The sequence below is a fragment of the Bidens hawaiensis genome, unplaced genomic scaffold (genome assembly GCF_021521415.1).
Source record: "Bidens hawaiensis isolate Kalapana, Puna unplaced genomic scaffold, B.hawaiensis_p1.1 tig00050698_1, whole genome shotgun sequence".
Taxonomy (NCBI): Eukaryota; Viridiplantae; Streptophyta; class Magnoliopsida; order Asterales; family Asteraceae; genus Bidens; species Bidens hawaiensis.
The window spans coordinates 19773-38663 of NW_027499090.1; positions in this window are offsets into that span (position 1 = coordinate 19773).

An 18891-nucleotide genomic window follows, 5' to 3' on the forward strand; every position below is an offset into this window, starting at 1 on the left:
CGATGATCCTATCGAGGATAGGATCAGCGTACACCGGAGGTGTCTGTCACACCCCGACTAGCATAATGCGGAAGCGTAAAACGGGAATGTAAAAGACACCTCTGGTATCAACACATTGTTTATAAAGAAACATTACAAACTAATTTACAATATATTACATTTCTTTGTTCTATCATTGTTTTACAGTCTAGGTGATACAAACAAAACTAGTTCGTTAACTATACGTTCTTACTACTAACACCCTTGCCTCTATTCACATAGCATCAACCACACACCTTCGGCAAGTAACAGATCACCAAATCATTCTGATTTAGGTACACCTGAAAAGCAGTTTAAAACGGGTCAACTACTAGAGTTGGTGAGTTTCACGAGTTTCAAGAAAACAGTAATGAGTATTCACAAGTTAACACTTGTAATCATGAAATAAGTATGTATGTATGTAAATGATGTAATTATGCTAAGCTACAGTGAAGCCTTGACTGAATGTGCTGCGTGCATCCATTTCCCAAGCTCAATCAACCACTGTGGCTCCCCTTCCACGCACAACATGCCCCGGGAGCTATGTCTAACACTACATAGCCTGTTCGTATAAATATGGTCATGTGCAAACGACGCTATGTGACACGGCAACCAGGCCGATTCCGTTTGGGTTTGTCAAACCAATGGTACTATTCACAAGCCACCGGCTCGAAGTTAATCACTATGATCGTGGGGACTTTCGTGTGTTAGCACTTAGATAATTCACATCAATACATGTTTCAGGTATGTATATGTAATCAAACATGCTTTTCACCCCAAAAGTTCGTAAAACAGTTTAGAAGTGGGGTCATGAAACTCACGGTTTAGTAGATAATCAGTACTGTATCAGCTCGTGGTTTGTTCGGTCCGCTATCAGTAGTTCCTATAATCAATATTATAATAATATTAATATTTTAATATTATTATAATCTCAATACTAAACTGGGCTGTATAACTAATCTGGGTATAGCTGGAACGCCCAGAAAGTGTCAATAGGCTTAGGTTGTGATGTTGTTCAATGTCTAATACTTAAAACCGAACTTGGCTCAAATTCCCGTTTTCCCAGCTGGGCCAAGTTGTTCGTTTACGCGTTCAGAAAACAGTTATGGGAGAATAAGCTTGGGTAAATGTATTAGTTAATAAAATGATTAAGTTATAAAGAAGGATCACATACTGGGGTCCCAGATTAGCCATGGGGCCCGTTTCCGTTTATTCAGTTTGATTTAAGAAGAAATGTGCACAATCCACCCGGATAGTCCAGGTTTCTCATAAAAAAGTTCTTTTTTTACTTAATTAGTCCAAAAATATGATTTTTGATCACTCTTGGTGTTTTGATATTCCCGCAGGTTCGTTAATCGCGAACTTGCCGGTTTTTATAAAAACTGAATTTGATTAATCTTCAAATTAGCATAATTAATTAATGGTTAATCATTAAATTATGAAAATTTAGCCACTTATCAATTAAAATACGTAGATTTTTATAAAAATATTTCTGGAATTATTTACTGATTTATTAATTTATAAAAATTTATTTTATCAGCTTTATATTGCCTGAAAATCGTCCGTTTACCCCAAACAATTTCCAAAAATTCCACAAAATTTCCTGAATACTCAAATCATGTCCCAAAACAACCTGCATCAATTCCAGAATGTAAAAAGCTCATTCGATATTCTTTTCGGCCCAATTTCAGTTGTAAAAATTCACACGAACGCAAATAAACAAAACACCCTTAAACTTCTCCAAATGATCCCAAAATTCATATGTGATCAAAATACATCAAATCTGAGTTCCCAGAAAATTTTCATAATTTTTGAAGTATTTTAGCTATTTTTCCCAATTAAACGTCCCAATTCGGTAATAAATTCGCCAAATATTCTCGGATGGTTGAAAGATTACCAAATTTGAAAAGGGAGTCATTGACATGGTCCCTAATAACCCTGAAAAGTTTCAAGGCCTAATAATATGCACATCACAACCTTAACCTAAACAGCCCGTAAGCGAGTGTTTCGGCATTACCTTAGTGGTTTTGGTTCGTTTCCGTCTTTCTAATCAACTTTTCAAGCTCTTGTAATCCTATGTAGGCTAGATACAAGTCCTATATCACAAACAAAGCAATTTTTCATCAACATAACAGCCCTTAACTTAGGGTTTCAACTAGTGCACAAAAACGAACTTTTGAACCGTAAAAACGCCGTTTCAACCCTTTAATCCGTGTTTATGGTCAAAAAAACTATCAAAACAGGTTCCTTACCATGTGTATGATCAAAACATGTTTATGGACCATTTTTAGGATTTTTACATGGTTAGAAATGATTATTAGCAATTAAGACATGTTTTTATGGTATTAATCAAGGTTAAACAAGTTTAAAAGTTACTTATTTAAGTTGTTATCTTAGGGTTTTGGAAGGTTTCTGGAAAAATGACTTGCAGCTGTTTGGACTTCAGTTTTTATCAAGTGAAATGAATAAACAATCTTAGATAACAAGTTTTATAAAAAAATTTGGGGTGGGGTGGCAACTGCGATCAGAAGTCCATATGGGCCCACTTTGGGCCCATTTTGGCCCAAGTTTCTGATTTTTCAAGCCCAAATACGAAAGGCCCAATCCAAATTTAGTTCTGGTTCGGTTTTTGGCGCGAAAAACTTATTGAGTGCGTTAAACAGTGCGAAAACGAGTGTTTTTCGGATAGTTTTGAGTAAAATTATAAAAACATACTATATGTTTGTAAAAATGGAAAATATTTTCACGGATCGCTTAAAACCTTTTAAATAAGTGTTTGGTAAGTCTTTTTCGGCTTAACGGATGATACAATGCTTGGTTTGTAACTTTCTTTCGCGTTTAAATCTATAGCAGGTAGTTAAACGAGCATGTTTTTGTTTAACTTGTTTGCTATCAAACTAAGGCCATATTACTAATATTTTAGCTTGTATAGATCGTATATCACTTATAGATGCCCCCTGGGATTTCTGGGTCATAACCCGACTCGTTTGGTTAATCGTTCGTTTGTTACGCAAAAGGCGTTTATTTGCTTAATCGGTAAATACGTACTGAGGTGTACCTTGTTTTGGCTCAAATGTCACAGTGTCAAAGACTTTCTTTTGGCTATGGGTTTGGGTGAGAGGATTGTTGATGGTGGAGTGTCGGATAGGATGGGCAGTGAGGTTGATTGGAGTGCTAGGGTGATGGATTGGGTAGGTAGTGGTGAAGTTGTAAATATGGGTGGTGTTGAGAATTGAGGTTGAGTTGTAGATGGTATAGGTTGTGTTGGTGGTGAGGAGATAAATGTTTGGGTCCATAAGCTGGTGGATTTGATTGGTGACCTAAATATGGATGAAATGAATGGTGAAGTTGGTAAGGGTTCTGTTGGCTTTGGTTGTTCGGGTGGTGTAATGGTTTGAGGTTGTTGTTGAGGTGGGGAGGGTGGTAGTTGACATAAGTAAGTGGAAATGGGTTGGTATTGTTGTGTGGGTGAAGGTTCGGGTGATTCATCAGGTGAGTTGTGTAGCATGGTCTTGGTTGGTTTGGATTTGGCTTTGATTCTGGTCTTAGGTTTCTTGTAAACGAGAATCTTAATCTTAGCTACGTTTATGTCTTCTAGGGTTTTAGCTAAGGTTTGGGTGAGGCTATATGTGGGTCAGGTGTAGAGGAAGGTTTACCTTTGCTGGAGAGCTTGACAATTAGCTTTGACAATTACCTTTGGAGGCTATGTGTGGGTCAAGCTTCTTGAAACGCTTCAAGGGCTGCTGCTTGACGTAGGTTGTCGCGGTCTACTCAAACAATTAATTTTAAGACTTAAATACCTATAAACTAGTACTGGTAAGTAAGGTCGTCTCCACAGGGACTCAAGGAAAGTCCAAGTTTATATTTTTAACTAATTAATTAACCTAAGCGGACAGACGATGTCAAGTGGTTTTTTGAAAAAGATTTAATTAAAACTAAATGATTACTTAAAAAGACTTTGTAAACAATATTAATAAAAGTATTCATTCTAGGTTCAGGTTATGTGTTCCATACGTTAATCATAGATTCACTCGTCTTTGGTTTTTCAATAATTGCTTAGTCCTATGGTTTGATTCATGATGACAAACGATAACTCAACCGAGTTGTTGACACAAATGAACCCGGACCCCACAATTGTCAATTCTATGTCTAGGAAAACTAACTCATTGATAAGGTTTGATGATTCTAGTTTAATGACACAAGAGCTTAAACCCTAAATGTTGATGAACAACCAAACAAACGTTACACAAATCAATAATCGCAAATACAAACCTTAATCAACCAAATAACTAATTAAGCAAGACAAATTCATATAAAATCAATCAAGCTATATTCGTTAAGCATAAGAATCTGTTTTTAATAGTATTTCACACAAAACCTTAGCCTAGAACGATCACAGGAACTTAGCCAAGCATCGACATATTGATTAAAACAATTATCTTGATAAACATACGATCAATGATGGAACCAGAAGCTTCGGGATGGATGAAAGTCATCTTAGAACACCTTTTCTTCCTCTGGAAGTCGTAATATGCCGAATAGGGTCGAAAAATTGTTTATACAGTGCAAACCCTAATTTTTGCCGACTTTGAGCATCTTCGCGTATCGCGAAGATGTCCTGAGCTGCTTCTTCGTGTATCGCGAAGGACAAAATAGTCGCGTCTAGATTCCTGTAACTTCGCGTATCGCGAAGTTGCCCTTCCTGCATCTTCGCATATCGCGAAGATGCAATTTTCACCAGAAAAATTATTTAATATTCTTTAATGCCTCGTGATGCGTGCACTTCCAATTTCTCACTTCCAAGCCTTCATTCCAAGGTCGTAAATATCCTCGACAAGCTCCATAGCTTCCAAGTTCCTGAAAACACATAAAAACTCTTGAAGTACCAATGTTCATTCATTTATTTAACTAAAATTAACTAATTAGTACATAAAATTAACTAACTTTTACCCAACCATCAGTGCTCCTCTTCCTCAGCTTGACTAGAAGGACCACCAACAGAAGGCTTGTCAGCAGCCTTCCGCTTCAAATCATGCTTCACCTTTGTTCTATCTTCAGGCGCTTCATCAGATGAGTCATCCTGCTCAGCCTCTCCTTCTGGCTCAGAAGCCACAAACTCCCCACTCTCCTCCTCAGATTCATCCCCAGCAGTCTCAGTTTCCTCAAACAGTCCAAACTTGGGTCCCAGCCTCTTTCCTTGATAAATATGGCCCTTTCCTTTCATGCTCAGCATGAGACCAAACACAGTCGCCCTGATCATGTTAACATGGTAAGGATCTGGCAGTGTCTTCTTACCCTTTTTCTCTTTAGTAGGCTTGTGTGGCGGCCTGGGTACGTTAGGAAGCATATCATCTAGTAATAGCTGAAAAAATCGTGGATACATTAGCCAAGTTGCTTTTGTAGTCGTGTTAGCCAACATGCATAAGAACAACTTCCAGGAGTAATTGAACTTTTCCCAGTATGTAAGAGCGTACATAATTTGCACCAATCTGCCCTCAAACTGTCAAAACCACCTCGTAGATCCGAAAGGCTATGAATCACCACATGGAACAAGAATATCCAATACGGTGGGAGATGCTTCTTCTCCACACTCTTCCATTCCGTATCATACCCCATATTAGTCACAAACCCACTAAGCTTGGCCTTGTCCCCTTTCTAAAATAGATAATGTGTTTCATCCTTAATCTTCAAGGCTCATCTAATGTCACCTTCCCTAATAGTCAACTTCTGTCCAGCAACCTTGGTGATAATAGACAATGAATCATCAGCTGCCTTTGCATTTGTCTAAAATTCAGTAACCCATTTAGTATAGATGGCAAGGTTGGTAGAGATACAAACTCCAAAGGTGATTTCCTGAGCCCCTTGATCATAGAAATAAACACCTTCTCTTTCTTCTTTGTCGGTTCCACTAGAGGACAAAATGGATTATGTAACTGAAATCAAACATTAAGATCATTAGAATCATCATAGATAACCTAATAAACAAATAGGTTATACCCAAAGTATTTAAGTATGAAAATGAATATATACACTTGTACTTAGTGGATTATATACAACTTTGTTTTGATAAGTTAATAAGTTGTTTTTAGTTTATTAATAAGTCAATAAGTTCATAAGTTTATGATATATTGATTTTATATGTCCATAATAGTCCTTAGGTCAAACAGTCCCTAAAATCCAAAACAGTTCAGTATCAATCAGTCCAACATTCTAAAAATTTTGCTAAGTGTAGAAAATTCGCATGGGAGGAATTTGCATGAAGGTCCATTCGCTTCGAATGAGCAAGCGAAACGAATAAGATATTCCATTCGCTTCGCAAGAGGATGCGAATCGAATAAGAGGTTGGATTCGCATCGCATAGATGTGTGAAACGAATAGGAATTTACATTCGCTTCGCATGAGGATGCGATGCGAATAAGATTTCCATTCGCTTCGCATGAGAATGCGATGTGAATAAGATATCCATTCGCTTCGCATGGTTTATGCGAAGTGAATACTTCTCTTATGCGAAAATTCCTCCTTTGCGAATAGAATTCACTTAGCATATTTCTGATTCTTTTCGCTTTCCAAGTAATTGCCTTGTCCCGAATTGGGGGTCTGGAAAGTTTGGTACCATAACCCTTTTATTTACACCTTCAATCGGACTTTAAGAAGTCTGAAAAACCCTAGTTCTACAAACTTTACAAACCTAAACCTAAAACCTATGATCTACGGATGATTTCCAGGTTCTAAAGTCCTAATAACAGTTACAAGACCAGATTGCTTCAACAAAAATAAGATCCACCACCTAGATCTAGCCGACGGTTCATATGAACTGTCGCCCAGAAAGAACAAGTGAAGATGAAGTGATTATGATGATATACTGGAGGTGTGGGTTCCATTTTCGTGATCAATATGTGATAGTGATACTGGATTGATTGTGGATCTGATGAAGAACGGTTAGGGTTTTGAGAGAAAATGTAGAGAGAGAGTGAGAGTAATTTGGTAAAGTAAAAGTGAATACTGAATGATATTTTGAGTGGCCCTTATATATAGGGTCAGCTTATCTCGCGATAAGGTCAAAACATCACGAGTATTCACCGAAAGTACGATCTCAATCCTCGGTCTTTAAAAATATTTGCATATTCAAACCAGAAAAAACATTTACCCACTGAATCCAAGCAATTGTTTGCTTTTCTAATTTTCTTTTGTCGGTCCATGACTGTTTACGTTTACATAAAGGATCTCTTTGACAAAGTAAAATGAAATAAACGTAACCGAAATAAAAGTGAAAATAAAAATAAAATAAAATTAAAGTAAAAATAAAAATAAAATTAAAATTAAAGTGAAAATTAAAAATAAAATATTAATATAGATAATATTTTATAAAACAAAATAAAACAAAAATAAAATATAAGTAAAATTAAAGTTAAAACTAACTTTTAAGAAAGATAAAAGGAAAATTAATATTAAATAAATTTACATAATTTTTATTAATTTCTTTGATTAACCAAATTATAAAGAACGATCGCAACATAGAATCATAATGATTTGTAAAGCCCTAGATCGCGTTTCTATTTTGATGTTATTGTGACACAAGTTCATCATTGATTGTAGATATTGTCCACTTTGTTTAACTTGACAAGTGTTTTGATGTCAACATGATACATTTGAGGTTCAATTAGGTACGGTGCTTATGTGGTCCCTACTTTATCAGACATGTTACTGATTCCATCATACCTCGGGCCTAGTTTGTGTTGACATATCACCTCAACTTGACTTAAACCTTTCTTATTTGATCATAGTGCTCTTATTAACACATTTGACACTTTATTTTTGTACACTTGACTCAATCTAGAAAAAGTTCAAGGCTTAACAATCAGGTCAAATAATACCAGATTATCGCGCAGAAAAAGTTCAAGGCTTGAACAAAAGAAAGAAAATAAAACAAAGCAAAAGATTCAGGGCCTTAACAATTAGATCTTGTATGACTACAAGCGTAAAAAGTCCAAGGCTTGAATCAAAATAAATGAAGAAATAAAACATAAGTTAAAATTCCTAGGACTGACTCTTTTTCTTATATTTTCCTTTTCTTTTCTGAATCTTTTGTTTTTCTTTTTCTTTTTCTTGCTTTCTTGACGCTTTTCTTGACTAAATAAAAATGAAAAATGACACTGATTTTCATAATACAACTGTGATCAGGTAAAGAGAGGCTTGGGTATGATATGTGTAATTACATTTAATCCTTCTTTGATATGACTTCAACGGAATCATGCAACCGCTTCATGTAACGCCCGTTAATTTCGGTTCAAGAGATTAAGGCTTGTAAAGTATGTATAATTCTCGTGATTTATCCGACGTGTCTCGGAAGCCTTTACGTCATCTCGGTACGTTAAACCATTTAACTTTTCTTCCATAATGCCTTATACTTTAATTTGGAGGGACTTGGATGTAACTTTTGTTTTTATATCATAAAACAAAACAAACCCTAACCCTAACTCCTACCAGCTACGATCGGCCGAAGAACAGCCCCCCTGGCGATTTTCTTCTGTGCAGTCGTGTTTCAACCGTAAAAACTTCAATTTAAGGTCGGTTTTATGATTTCCCACGTCTTTTACCCCTTAATTGATCATATTAGCGCGCTTATTGGTTATTAAGATTGAGTTTTGATGATAACAATTTGCTGACAGATTCGTATATGTTTATTGTAGGGTCTGTAACGCAATGTTAAGCCATTGTTTTTGATCGATTCTTCTTTCCATGATGTTCTACTTTGAGTCTAGTTTCCAAAAAGGTATATTATGTAATTTTTGGACAAGATTTGAATGGTTTTTATGAATTTATAAAATCGAGTGTCAAAGCTGATGCGGGATGACGGATTTTGGTCTGTCTTCCCGACGTCATAACCTTTTTTCGACAGGTCCAAATTGGTTGGTTCCACGTCTGGAAATTAGTATTCTGAGTTAGGAACCAAACCCAATTGGAATCGTATAATTTGGTTCGGTAATGAATTTTATAAAAATAAAACCATTTTGTTGCGCACTGAAATAGCTGCACGTACCTTGCTATGTTGGAGGAATTTTTATAATTTTTGTATCCAATAGAAAAATATAATAAAAAATATTTTTATAAACCTAAGACATTTATTAAAGTCTGGTAAAAAATTTAATAATTTATTTCAAAGTTTATCCTATGTAATTAAATGCATCTTCGCATGCTAAAATCTACACGTTTTACTCGTTATTGATCGATAAGTTCGTTTTAGGCTTAACCGGTGTATGTTCAATTGTGTTCTTGTCGGGGCTGTTTGAAGTGAGTTTTTGCACCACAATCTTCCTAGGTATGTCCCGTATATCATACTTAAAGATCATGTTCATAGGTGTAGGTTAAGTTGATCAACTAGTTGTAGTTTGATTGTTATGTTCGGTTGTCTAGAATTGTAGTTTGGCGCGTTTAACGCGAGGGTTAAAGTGATTAATGACCAATTCAGCTCGGGGACACTTGGTTTGATGTACGGGCTGTTCAAAATTCATTTTTATAAGTTATGGGGCTGAATTGGTTGTCGGTTACTCCAACGGGTCGGTACAACGCGCAATTGTGTTTATTGAATAGTTGGTGCGTTGTACTTGCGGGTTACTGACCCATTTGACTCGTGTGGACTTGTTGGCTGTGATTTTATCATAATGGGTCCACACGGGGCTGAGTTGGATGTTAACGGCCTAAACGACTTCTAAACGCGCGTGTTAGTATCACCTAGTGCTCCCGGGGGCAAATTGGGAATTCTTTATTCCCGGGAGTACCTAAGGGTCGTTTTGGTGAATGCGAGACCTCGGGGGCTGTTGTGATTAAATTTGATGAGGTCGAGGGTTTAGGTAACTCGAACCATGTTAGAACGTCTCGTAGGATAAACGAGTCATCTTGATGTCATTAGTACTGATTAAATGTAAACCGACAGGTGTTTGAGTTTTGGGATTTCTTAGGGATTCTCTAGCTCGTGGTGAATCTGCGTCTTGTGTCAGGTGAGTTCTTAATGCCCCGTTTAACTCTTTTTACGTTTTGGGCTAGCATGCACACCTAAGCGATTTTGCTTGATGAAATGTTTTAAACGATTTTACATAGGCTTGCTGGCCTTGGAATGTTAAAGAATGTGTGTGTGTATGTATGTGTATATATATATATATATATATATATTAGAATGGCCAATATTTGGCGAATGTTGTAGTCGTCTCGACTACTGAATGTTGCGTATGCCTACTTTGTGTTCGCATGCGCTGAATGTTACGTGTTTGGGTTGTACGTTTTCTTGGCCCTGAATGTTATTATTGAATGTTATATATATATTTATATATATAGGAATGTACGTATAGAGTTGTTCATACGTAAGGATGATTATTTATTAAATGTGATGACCTAACTGATGTATTTCCGTTTACAGTTTTAAAACCGTTGGAATGATTATTAAGACTTTTGTTACTTATTTAAAACTTGAACTCACTCAGCTTAAGCTGAATTTGTGTGCATGTTAGTGTGAGTTTCAGGTTAGGAGGAGGATGCCTTATCGCTTGGACGTGCACGAAGCTACTTGGACGGTGAAGGGCATACGGGATTTGAAGATTTTATTATCAAACATTTATTTTTAAAAATTTTTATTAAAGATAATTATGTTGGTTTTGGGCAACATTCCCGGGTTTTGGGAACTTATTTTATTTTTACGTTTTTCGCCGAATTATACTCTGTGATGCTTATTTTAATGAAAAGAATTGTTTTTAAGTTTAATTGTTTTTACGAGTGTTTTGAATGATTACCAACTGTGGGGTTCCCAGGGTTCGGGGCCTTACACTTCATAATCGTATAACCACTAGTACCGGCAAGAATTTAGGTTTATATCACCCGACACTTACTTGTTTGTCAAGCCTATTTACACATCTATGAGTGACCTTGTAGACTTTTGATCTACTCTTTTCATGCGCTAGGATCATTACATGCCAATGTACTATCATTTTCCATAAGGTCGGGTCAAATTCTTATTTTGAAAATTTTAAATATCCAACTCCCTCTAAGCAGGATCTCCCTCTAAGCGGGACAATTCTTTTTGAATTTCCTTAAATCTTTCTTAAATAGGAGTAAAGATGAAATTAACATTATATATAAAAATAAGATCTTTTTGTTAAGTCAAATGACTCATTTTAGTTTTTCTTGAAAGCAAACTGAAAATCTTTTTGAGAAGTTATAGATAACTCATTTTCTCCCTCTAAAATTGTGACATATTTAAAAAATATTTACAATTTTAAAACAAAAGATTTACTCAAAAGAAATCATGCACAAAGATTCAACGAGAAATAAAAATCGGGCACGACTAAAAGCTGTTGTAAAGAGATCAGCAAAGTTAAAATCAGTATGGACCATTTTTATGTTGACAAGCTTACAATCAAAACAATCACGAATAAAGTGTATTTGGATGTCTGTGTTTTTTCTTAGAGTGTGGACCGGGTTTTTAACAATCGCAACGGCAGCCTCATTATCACATTTGATCGTTGTATCAAAGAAATTCTAACCGTAATCCAGCAGCTGATGCTGGATCCAAATGACTTGGGAACAGCAACTAAATGCGGCAATGTACTCGGCTTCGACACTGTGACTTGCTTCTTGCATTGCCATAAATCAACCTGTCACCCAGAAATTGGCATCCACCTGATGTTGACTTTCGGTCAAAATTGCACCCACTATAATCACTGTTAGTGAATGCATGAAGTTCCAAGGGAGACACTTTTGGTTACCAGAGTCCCAATCGAGGTCTTCCCTTGAGGTATCTAAAAATACGTTTGACAGCGGTCATGTGAGATTCTCTTGGATCAGATTGATATCTGGCACACTGACAAACAGGGAACATGATGTCCGGTCTGCTTGCCATGAGATACATCAGTGAGCCAATCATTGACCTATATATGTGTTGATCAACTGGCTTTCCAGATGGATCGGGAGCGAGAATCGGTCGTGCAGCGATTGGTGTCATAAACGCAGATGAATCCTTGAACCCGAACTTTTGAACAATGTCGTGGACGTACTTCTCCTGATGAATCAAAGTCCTGTCCATCTTCTGTTCAACTTGTAAACCCAGGAAGAAAGTCATTTCTCCCAAAGAACTCATCTCAAATCGCTTCTGCATGACTTTAGAAAACTCCTTGCACAAATTCTCATTCGTAGACCCGGAGATGATGTCGTCAACATACACTTGGACTAGAATCAGATCACCCCGAACTTTCTTGACAAAGAGTGTTTGATCAACAATACCTCTTTTGTACCCGTTTTTCACCAAATGATCATCCAGAGTGGCATACCAAGCACAGGGTGCTTGGTGAAGACCATAATGTGCTTTGTCAAGACGATAAACACGGTCAGGATGATCCAGATTTTCAAAACCTAGAGGTTGCTTGACGTAAATTTCTTCTTTTACCTTTCCATACAAGAAGGCTGTCTTTACGTCCATCTGATAAACTTTGAAATTCATGTACGAAGTGTAGGCCAAAAAGATACGTATTGCTTCCAATCTGGCTATGGGTGCATAAACTTCATCGTAATCAAGACCCACACGCTGCTAAAAACCTTGCACAACAAGCCGGGCTTTGTTTCTTAGGATAACCCCCTTTTCATCCTTCTTATTTCGGAACACCGACTTTGTTCCAATCGGCTTCTTGTTTTCTGGTTTCTTGACCAGCCTCCAAACATTTAGCTTCTTGAACTGCAATAGTTCCTCTTGCATGACTTCAACACAAGAATTTTCTTTCAATGCAACTCGGGAGTCTTTGGGTTCAACCTGTGAAATAAAACATGCAAAAAGACATTTGTTAATGTTACCAGACGTGCTACGTGTTTGAGTGCCGGCTGATGGATCTTCGATAATATTCTCAGTCGGATGTATCATGTGAATCGGCAATTGAGAAATTTGCTCTTCATGCTCGACTGGTGTTGCCTCTAGCTTAACAGATAACCTCTCTAAGGGATGAAAAACAGCTGACACATTGACAGGAGCATTTGGTTCTGGATCACCGGCAGTTTCTTGTTGATCAACCAAATGTTCTTGAGCAATGGGACCATCCCATAGGTTCTCGTAAAATGGCACAATAATGGCGGGAACAGGAGTGGAGTTAGTGTTGTCAGAAGCTTCATTCTGAATTGGTTCATTCTGCACATTCGTTGCATCTGTCTCCTCAGCAGGACCTTGATTTTCTTCTTCAAAGGGAGGTGTGGGAATAGACTCAACCACACTAGGTTCAGCTGAAGGATTCACTGCATAATCAGTCGGTTCATTCTCCATGTTGTCGGCTGACACATACAAATCGGTGTCTGAATCAAAAGTGTCTTTGACTGAGGGCATATCGGTAGTGTCTGCAGGTGGTGGCACTTCGTTGACCGCGGCTGGTTGATTAACCATGGGAGGAACATTTTGCACTGGTGCAGGAGCACCTACTTCACTACCTTCTAGACCTCTTAATACAACATGAATTAAGAATGACTAATCATCATCAGTATGTACAGGTACAGAAATAACGGGTGGGGCAGGGGAAACAACTGGTGTTACATACATTCCCCGAAACTGCTTGAACAATCCTTCATAATCAAACATCCAATTGGGGCCCGTGAGTGCATCTGTGGGATTCAACTCTTGCCAGTCAATGTTGTAGGATTCTATGATCGCCCTTGCTCTTTTGTTGTATACTCTGTAAGCATTCTTTTCAGCAGCGTAACCAACAAAATAACACTCATCAGCCTTTTCTGCAAACTTTGACGTTGAGGTGGTATTGTTGTGGAGCAACGTGCAGGGACATCCAAATTTTTTGAAGAAATTGACTCTTGGCTTCGTCCCATAATAGACTTCATATGGAGTCTTGTTTCTTTTCTTGTTTAGCAATACACGGTTTTGAGTAAAACAAGCAACATTTATAGCTTCACCCCAAAAAAATAAAGGAAGCTTGGAGTAAGATAACATAGTTCTTGCAGTTTCAACGAGTGTTCCGTTTCGTCTCTCAGCAACCCCATTTTGTTCAGGAGTGTAAGGGGCACTGAATTGACGAAGAATCCCCTTGTTGTGACACAAATCATTCACCACTTTGTTGCAGAATTCAGTTCCATTATCGCTTCTGATACACTTGACCCTCTTGTCAATCTGATTCTCCACCAAAACAATGAATCATCAGTAATAACCAGACAATAGGATTTTCGTCTTATTACCAAAGGTTGAATTGGACCGAAGAGATCCTTATGTAGCAGTTGGAGTATGGAATCTATGGTATTAATGGTTTTGAGTCTGTGAGGGAGTTTGTGCTGTTTGCATTTTGAACACGAATGACATTTTTCAGCACAATGAAAAGATTTGACAGGCAAACCTCTCACATGGTCACCTTTAACTAACTTATTCAAGTTCTTAAAGTTAATGTGACCCAAACGTCGATGCCATAAATATGAGTCATTCTTCGAGGCCTTGGACAATAAACATGAAGCAGAACGCATTGAGTAATTGCTTCTCATGTCTAGAATATATGCATCATTGTGCCTCAGAGTACGCATCAAGATCCATTCTTCAGAGACCTTAAAACTAGGTTTCAAGATAAAACACTCATTCTTAGTGAAAAGAGTAGAGTAATGCTTATCGCAGATCTGAGACACGCTGAGAAGGTTGTGGTTGAGCTGTTCCACGAGATTGACTTCATCGAATGTCAGGGTATCATTTGAGACCTTCCCCTGTTTTGTTATTTCTCCTCCCACATCACCTGCAAGAGAGACGTGTCCGCCGTTAAATGGTTTAATATCAAACAGCAATGACTCATCTCCTGTCATGTGTCAGGTGCAGCCACTGTCTAAGTACCCGATACTGTTGACAGGCCTTCCTGACTGACCCTACACACATGAACAGCTAGTTAGCAGTGGGGTCCCGAGACTTGATTGTCTCGGGAAAATTAAACAGAAAATCACCAACTTTGATTTTATGATTCTTGAAAATATAGTCCTTTGGTGAATCAGAATCTGAAGAACAATCCCTCGAGGCACATGAGTTATGATTTCCTCGGTTTTGAAAAGGTTTTCTAGATTGCCTTCGCTTTGGTTTGGGTTTAACTACAAAGTCCTCTGTATTTCCCTTTGTAAAAACCTTTGTCGGGTTCTTAGGCTTTTCAGCTTCTGAACACTTAGCCATCCTTTTTGTTTCCCTTTGAGTCAGCCAAAAAGGTTTCTTGGCCTTCTGATCCCTTTTTCCTTTTAAATCCATCTCACTGGCAGAGGAGTGAATTTGGTTAGTCATTTTCTTTAGGTTTAGGAGCAACCTTAGGAAAAGACTGACCAAACTTACTGTTTAAATCTTGCTGCTGTCTGTGCCAGTTCTTGCAATGTCTTGCAAGATGAGAAGGATTCCCACATACAAAGCAACATTTCTTTGGAAACTTTCTGAACTAGAATATGAGTGATATGACCAAGAGGTTGATGCAGGTGGGTTAACATGCTTGTAATTCCTGTTTGGCCTACAATTATCATAATTTGCATAAAAGTGATCAGAATGTCTTGGTCGACTACAAGAGTAATAGTAGTCACTGTCAAACTGATTATATGCTTGAGGATTTCTATGACAATTTGTGTTTTGTGAAAATGATGCTTTCATTGGTGGTATATATTTACTAGAGGTGCTTGGTTTTTCATTTTCATTCTCAAAACAAGATTTCTGATTCTTGTTATCCTTATCTATATGATCAGTTGAAGAGCAACTAGGCATATTCTGTTCATCAACCTTGTTTTCATTTGTTTCATCAAAAATTGTTTCACATTTTGAATCGGAAGAAGAACGTTCACTTTTATTAAGATTATCATTACAACTTTCATTCGTCTGACTTTGACAAAATACAATGTTTGGGCCAGACACTAGACTTTCTAACATAGATTTACAAACATTATTGCAAACTGGGTTGTTAATAGATTTGTTTAGTTCCACGACATACTCAAAATGTGGTTATAAAACTTCTTTCCTTTCACAACCCATGTTAACCATCCCATATCCACTTTCGGTTACATCACCTGCTTCAAAAGATACATTTAGATTAGATTCATCAGAAGTAACAATTGGAGAGGGAGTTTGATAAACTGGAGAAACAAATTTCATAGGTTTTGGTATTCTACCAACCCTATATGACATTTATTCCTCAGGAGAAGTATTATAACTAAAGTGGGGCAGGCTGGTATAATTATCATTCAAAGGAGGTGGTACAACAGTATAATCATACCCCAGCCCAGCCTTTAGTTTAGTACTTCTCTGAGCTCCAATAATTTCATCTAACTGACATGATACTGATTCAAATCTTTCGTCCTTTTTCATGTTTCTCAATATTAGATTTATTTACGGACATTTCTTTTCTTAAATTTTCATTTTCATCTTGTAATTTTGAAACAATGTCTTTGTAATATTGAATTTCATGTTGATTAGCAAAAATTTTCCGTCGAAGACTTACAAGATCATCATAGTGAGTTTTGATCTTATCAACATATATCGGCTTTTACATATTCATCATTAAGTCTCTTTAGTTCAGAAATTTCTTTAATACTTTTATCTTAACTGTTCCTATAATAAGCAACCTTAAAAATGCAAGCTTGAGTGCATAAATTGTGGTTTACCTCATCACAATGTGATGTGTCGGGAACTGTAGGTGAAGATGATGAGGCTTCATTGCCATTTGCAAATGCCATACCCGCCATGTTCAACAGATTTTGTAGTTCCTGAAACTGGTTACCCCAATCCACACCAGTTTGGACCTTTGCTTGAGAGACAAGGGCTCTTGTGTTTGAACTTGAATTTCCCTTGTGTAGGTTACCATCGATTCTTGGAACTGATGAACTTGGCTTTTGATTTGCATGCCTCTTTCTGGCTACCTTGCTGTTTTCATCATCAGAAACTTTAGTTACTCGAATGTCATTTTCTGGCTTAGGAGGATTGGTGCACTCCTTAGAAAAATGACCCATTTCATTGCAATTGTAGCAACGAAGTTTTTCCTTATCAAACCTAATTCTTTTGTTGTCAGCATCCTTGAAACTATCTTTTCCATACTTCTTCATGAAGTTAGTTGCTCTGTGAACAGTCATAGCCATCTAATACTTGATGTCCATCTTCTTTAGATCTTTTTTGTTGATATCATTCAAATCACCTTATTCAAATGATGGATGCAATAGCTTTCCTTGGAGCAATTCTTCATGGCTTGACAAGAATGCATGAACTAATGCAATGCTTGAATCATTGAGTCTTGAAAGAACATTAGCATGACTTGCACTTAATTTTAACTGAACCTTTGATGATGAACTCACTCCATAAGTCTTCAAAGCATGCTCCACAGCTTTGTTCACAGTATCTTGAATTGAACTTGAGTTGGAAGGTGTTGAAGAATTTGCAGAGGAGATGAATGCAGCTGATTGTGAGGGTACTGATGAGGCATACTTGGGAGTTGTAACTGGATACATGTTCTGCTGAGACTTGCTGATGAAAGCAGTAGATGTTACAGCACTAGTATTGATTCCTGCTTGATTCAAGGAACTCATGTGATTACTGATCCTCATTTGTTCATCCAGCTCAAAAGACTTGATTGTTGAGATAAGATCTGTGGTTGAGATAGCATTTAGATTGGTGGTTCTTTTGATTGTGACAGTGTTGGTACTCCAAGAGTAAGACAATGAGTTCATTAACTTGTGATTCACTTTTGAGTTCATGATGTTAACTTCAATAGCCCTTACCCTCGCCAACAATTTTTCAAACCTCTTAATTAAGTCCCCCATACTTTCACCTTGCCTGTGGTTGAAAATAATGAACTCTTCTTTCAAGATTGCCCTTTTGTTGTCCCTTATTTCAGCATTTCCTTCAATTTTCTCAACCAGTCCTTCCCACAGAGCCTTGGCAGTAGTGTGCACTCGGAGTGTTTCTGTGATTTCATTAGACAAGCACACAGTGAGTGTGAGAAAGGCTCTATTGTCTTGTTCTATCAAAGTCTTATCATCTGCACTGTAATCCGTAACTGGAGTTGGTCTAGGACCATTTGGAGTGTCAGTCAATGGAATATGTGGACCTTCCTCAAAGCATCTCATCAGGGCAGAATCAGTCAATGCAATGAAGTTCATAAACCTCCATTTGAAATCAACAAAGTTATCCTCGAATGTCATGAGTTTAGGAGGTTTGGTGATTGTTCCAGCTTGGTTCTCAAGCTATATGTAACTCTTCAATAGTTCTGAGTCAGAAGACATGATTACACACAAGGTTTAAACACTAAAAAGGCTTCAAACAGTTGGAATTTCTCAAAAACAGAAATAAACAATTCGCACAGGATGCGAATAGAAACCAAACTCAAACAATTCACACGAATTTCGAATTCTTTGAATGCGAAGTGAATGGAAGTATTCGCTTCGTATGCGAATGCGAAAGGTTTTTATGCGAATCAGATTATGAGCAATGCGAATTTTTTGTGCGATGCGAATCTTTTGTGCGATGCTAATCTTGATGCGAAGCGAAAAGTTAAAAGAATGAGAAACACTTTCTCATGCGATGCGAATTCATTATCATGCGAATGCGAATGCGAATTCTTAGGATCTTCTAGAAACAATCTTTTTGGGGATCTATTCTACCAAATCTGTCAGATTTTGACTAAGGTTAGTACACCAACTTTATGGGTACATGTGAATGTGAACTCGAAAACACCAAATTTTATTAACTTTTAAACACCGATTTCTTGAGATTAACACTTTTGTACTTATGATTTTGACTAAGAACACTTTTCAAGTCATTTTGTAGAACATCAAATCCGAATATTTTTGTATTTTTCTATTTTTTCTTTGCAAGAACCCGTGAGAACAAGTTCAAACACCACTTTCTTTGCA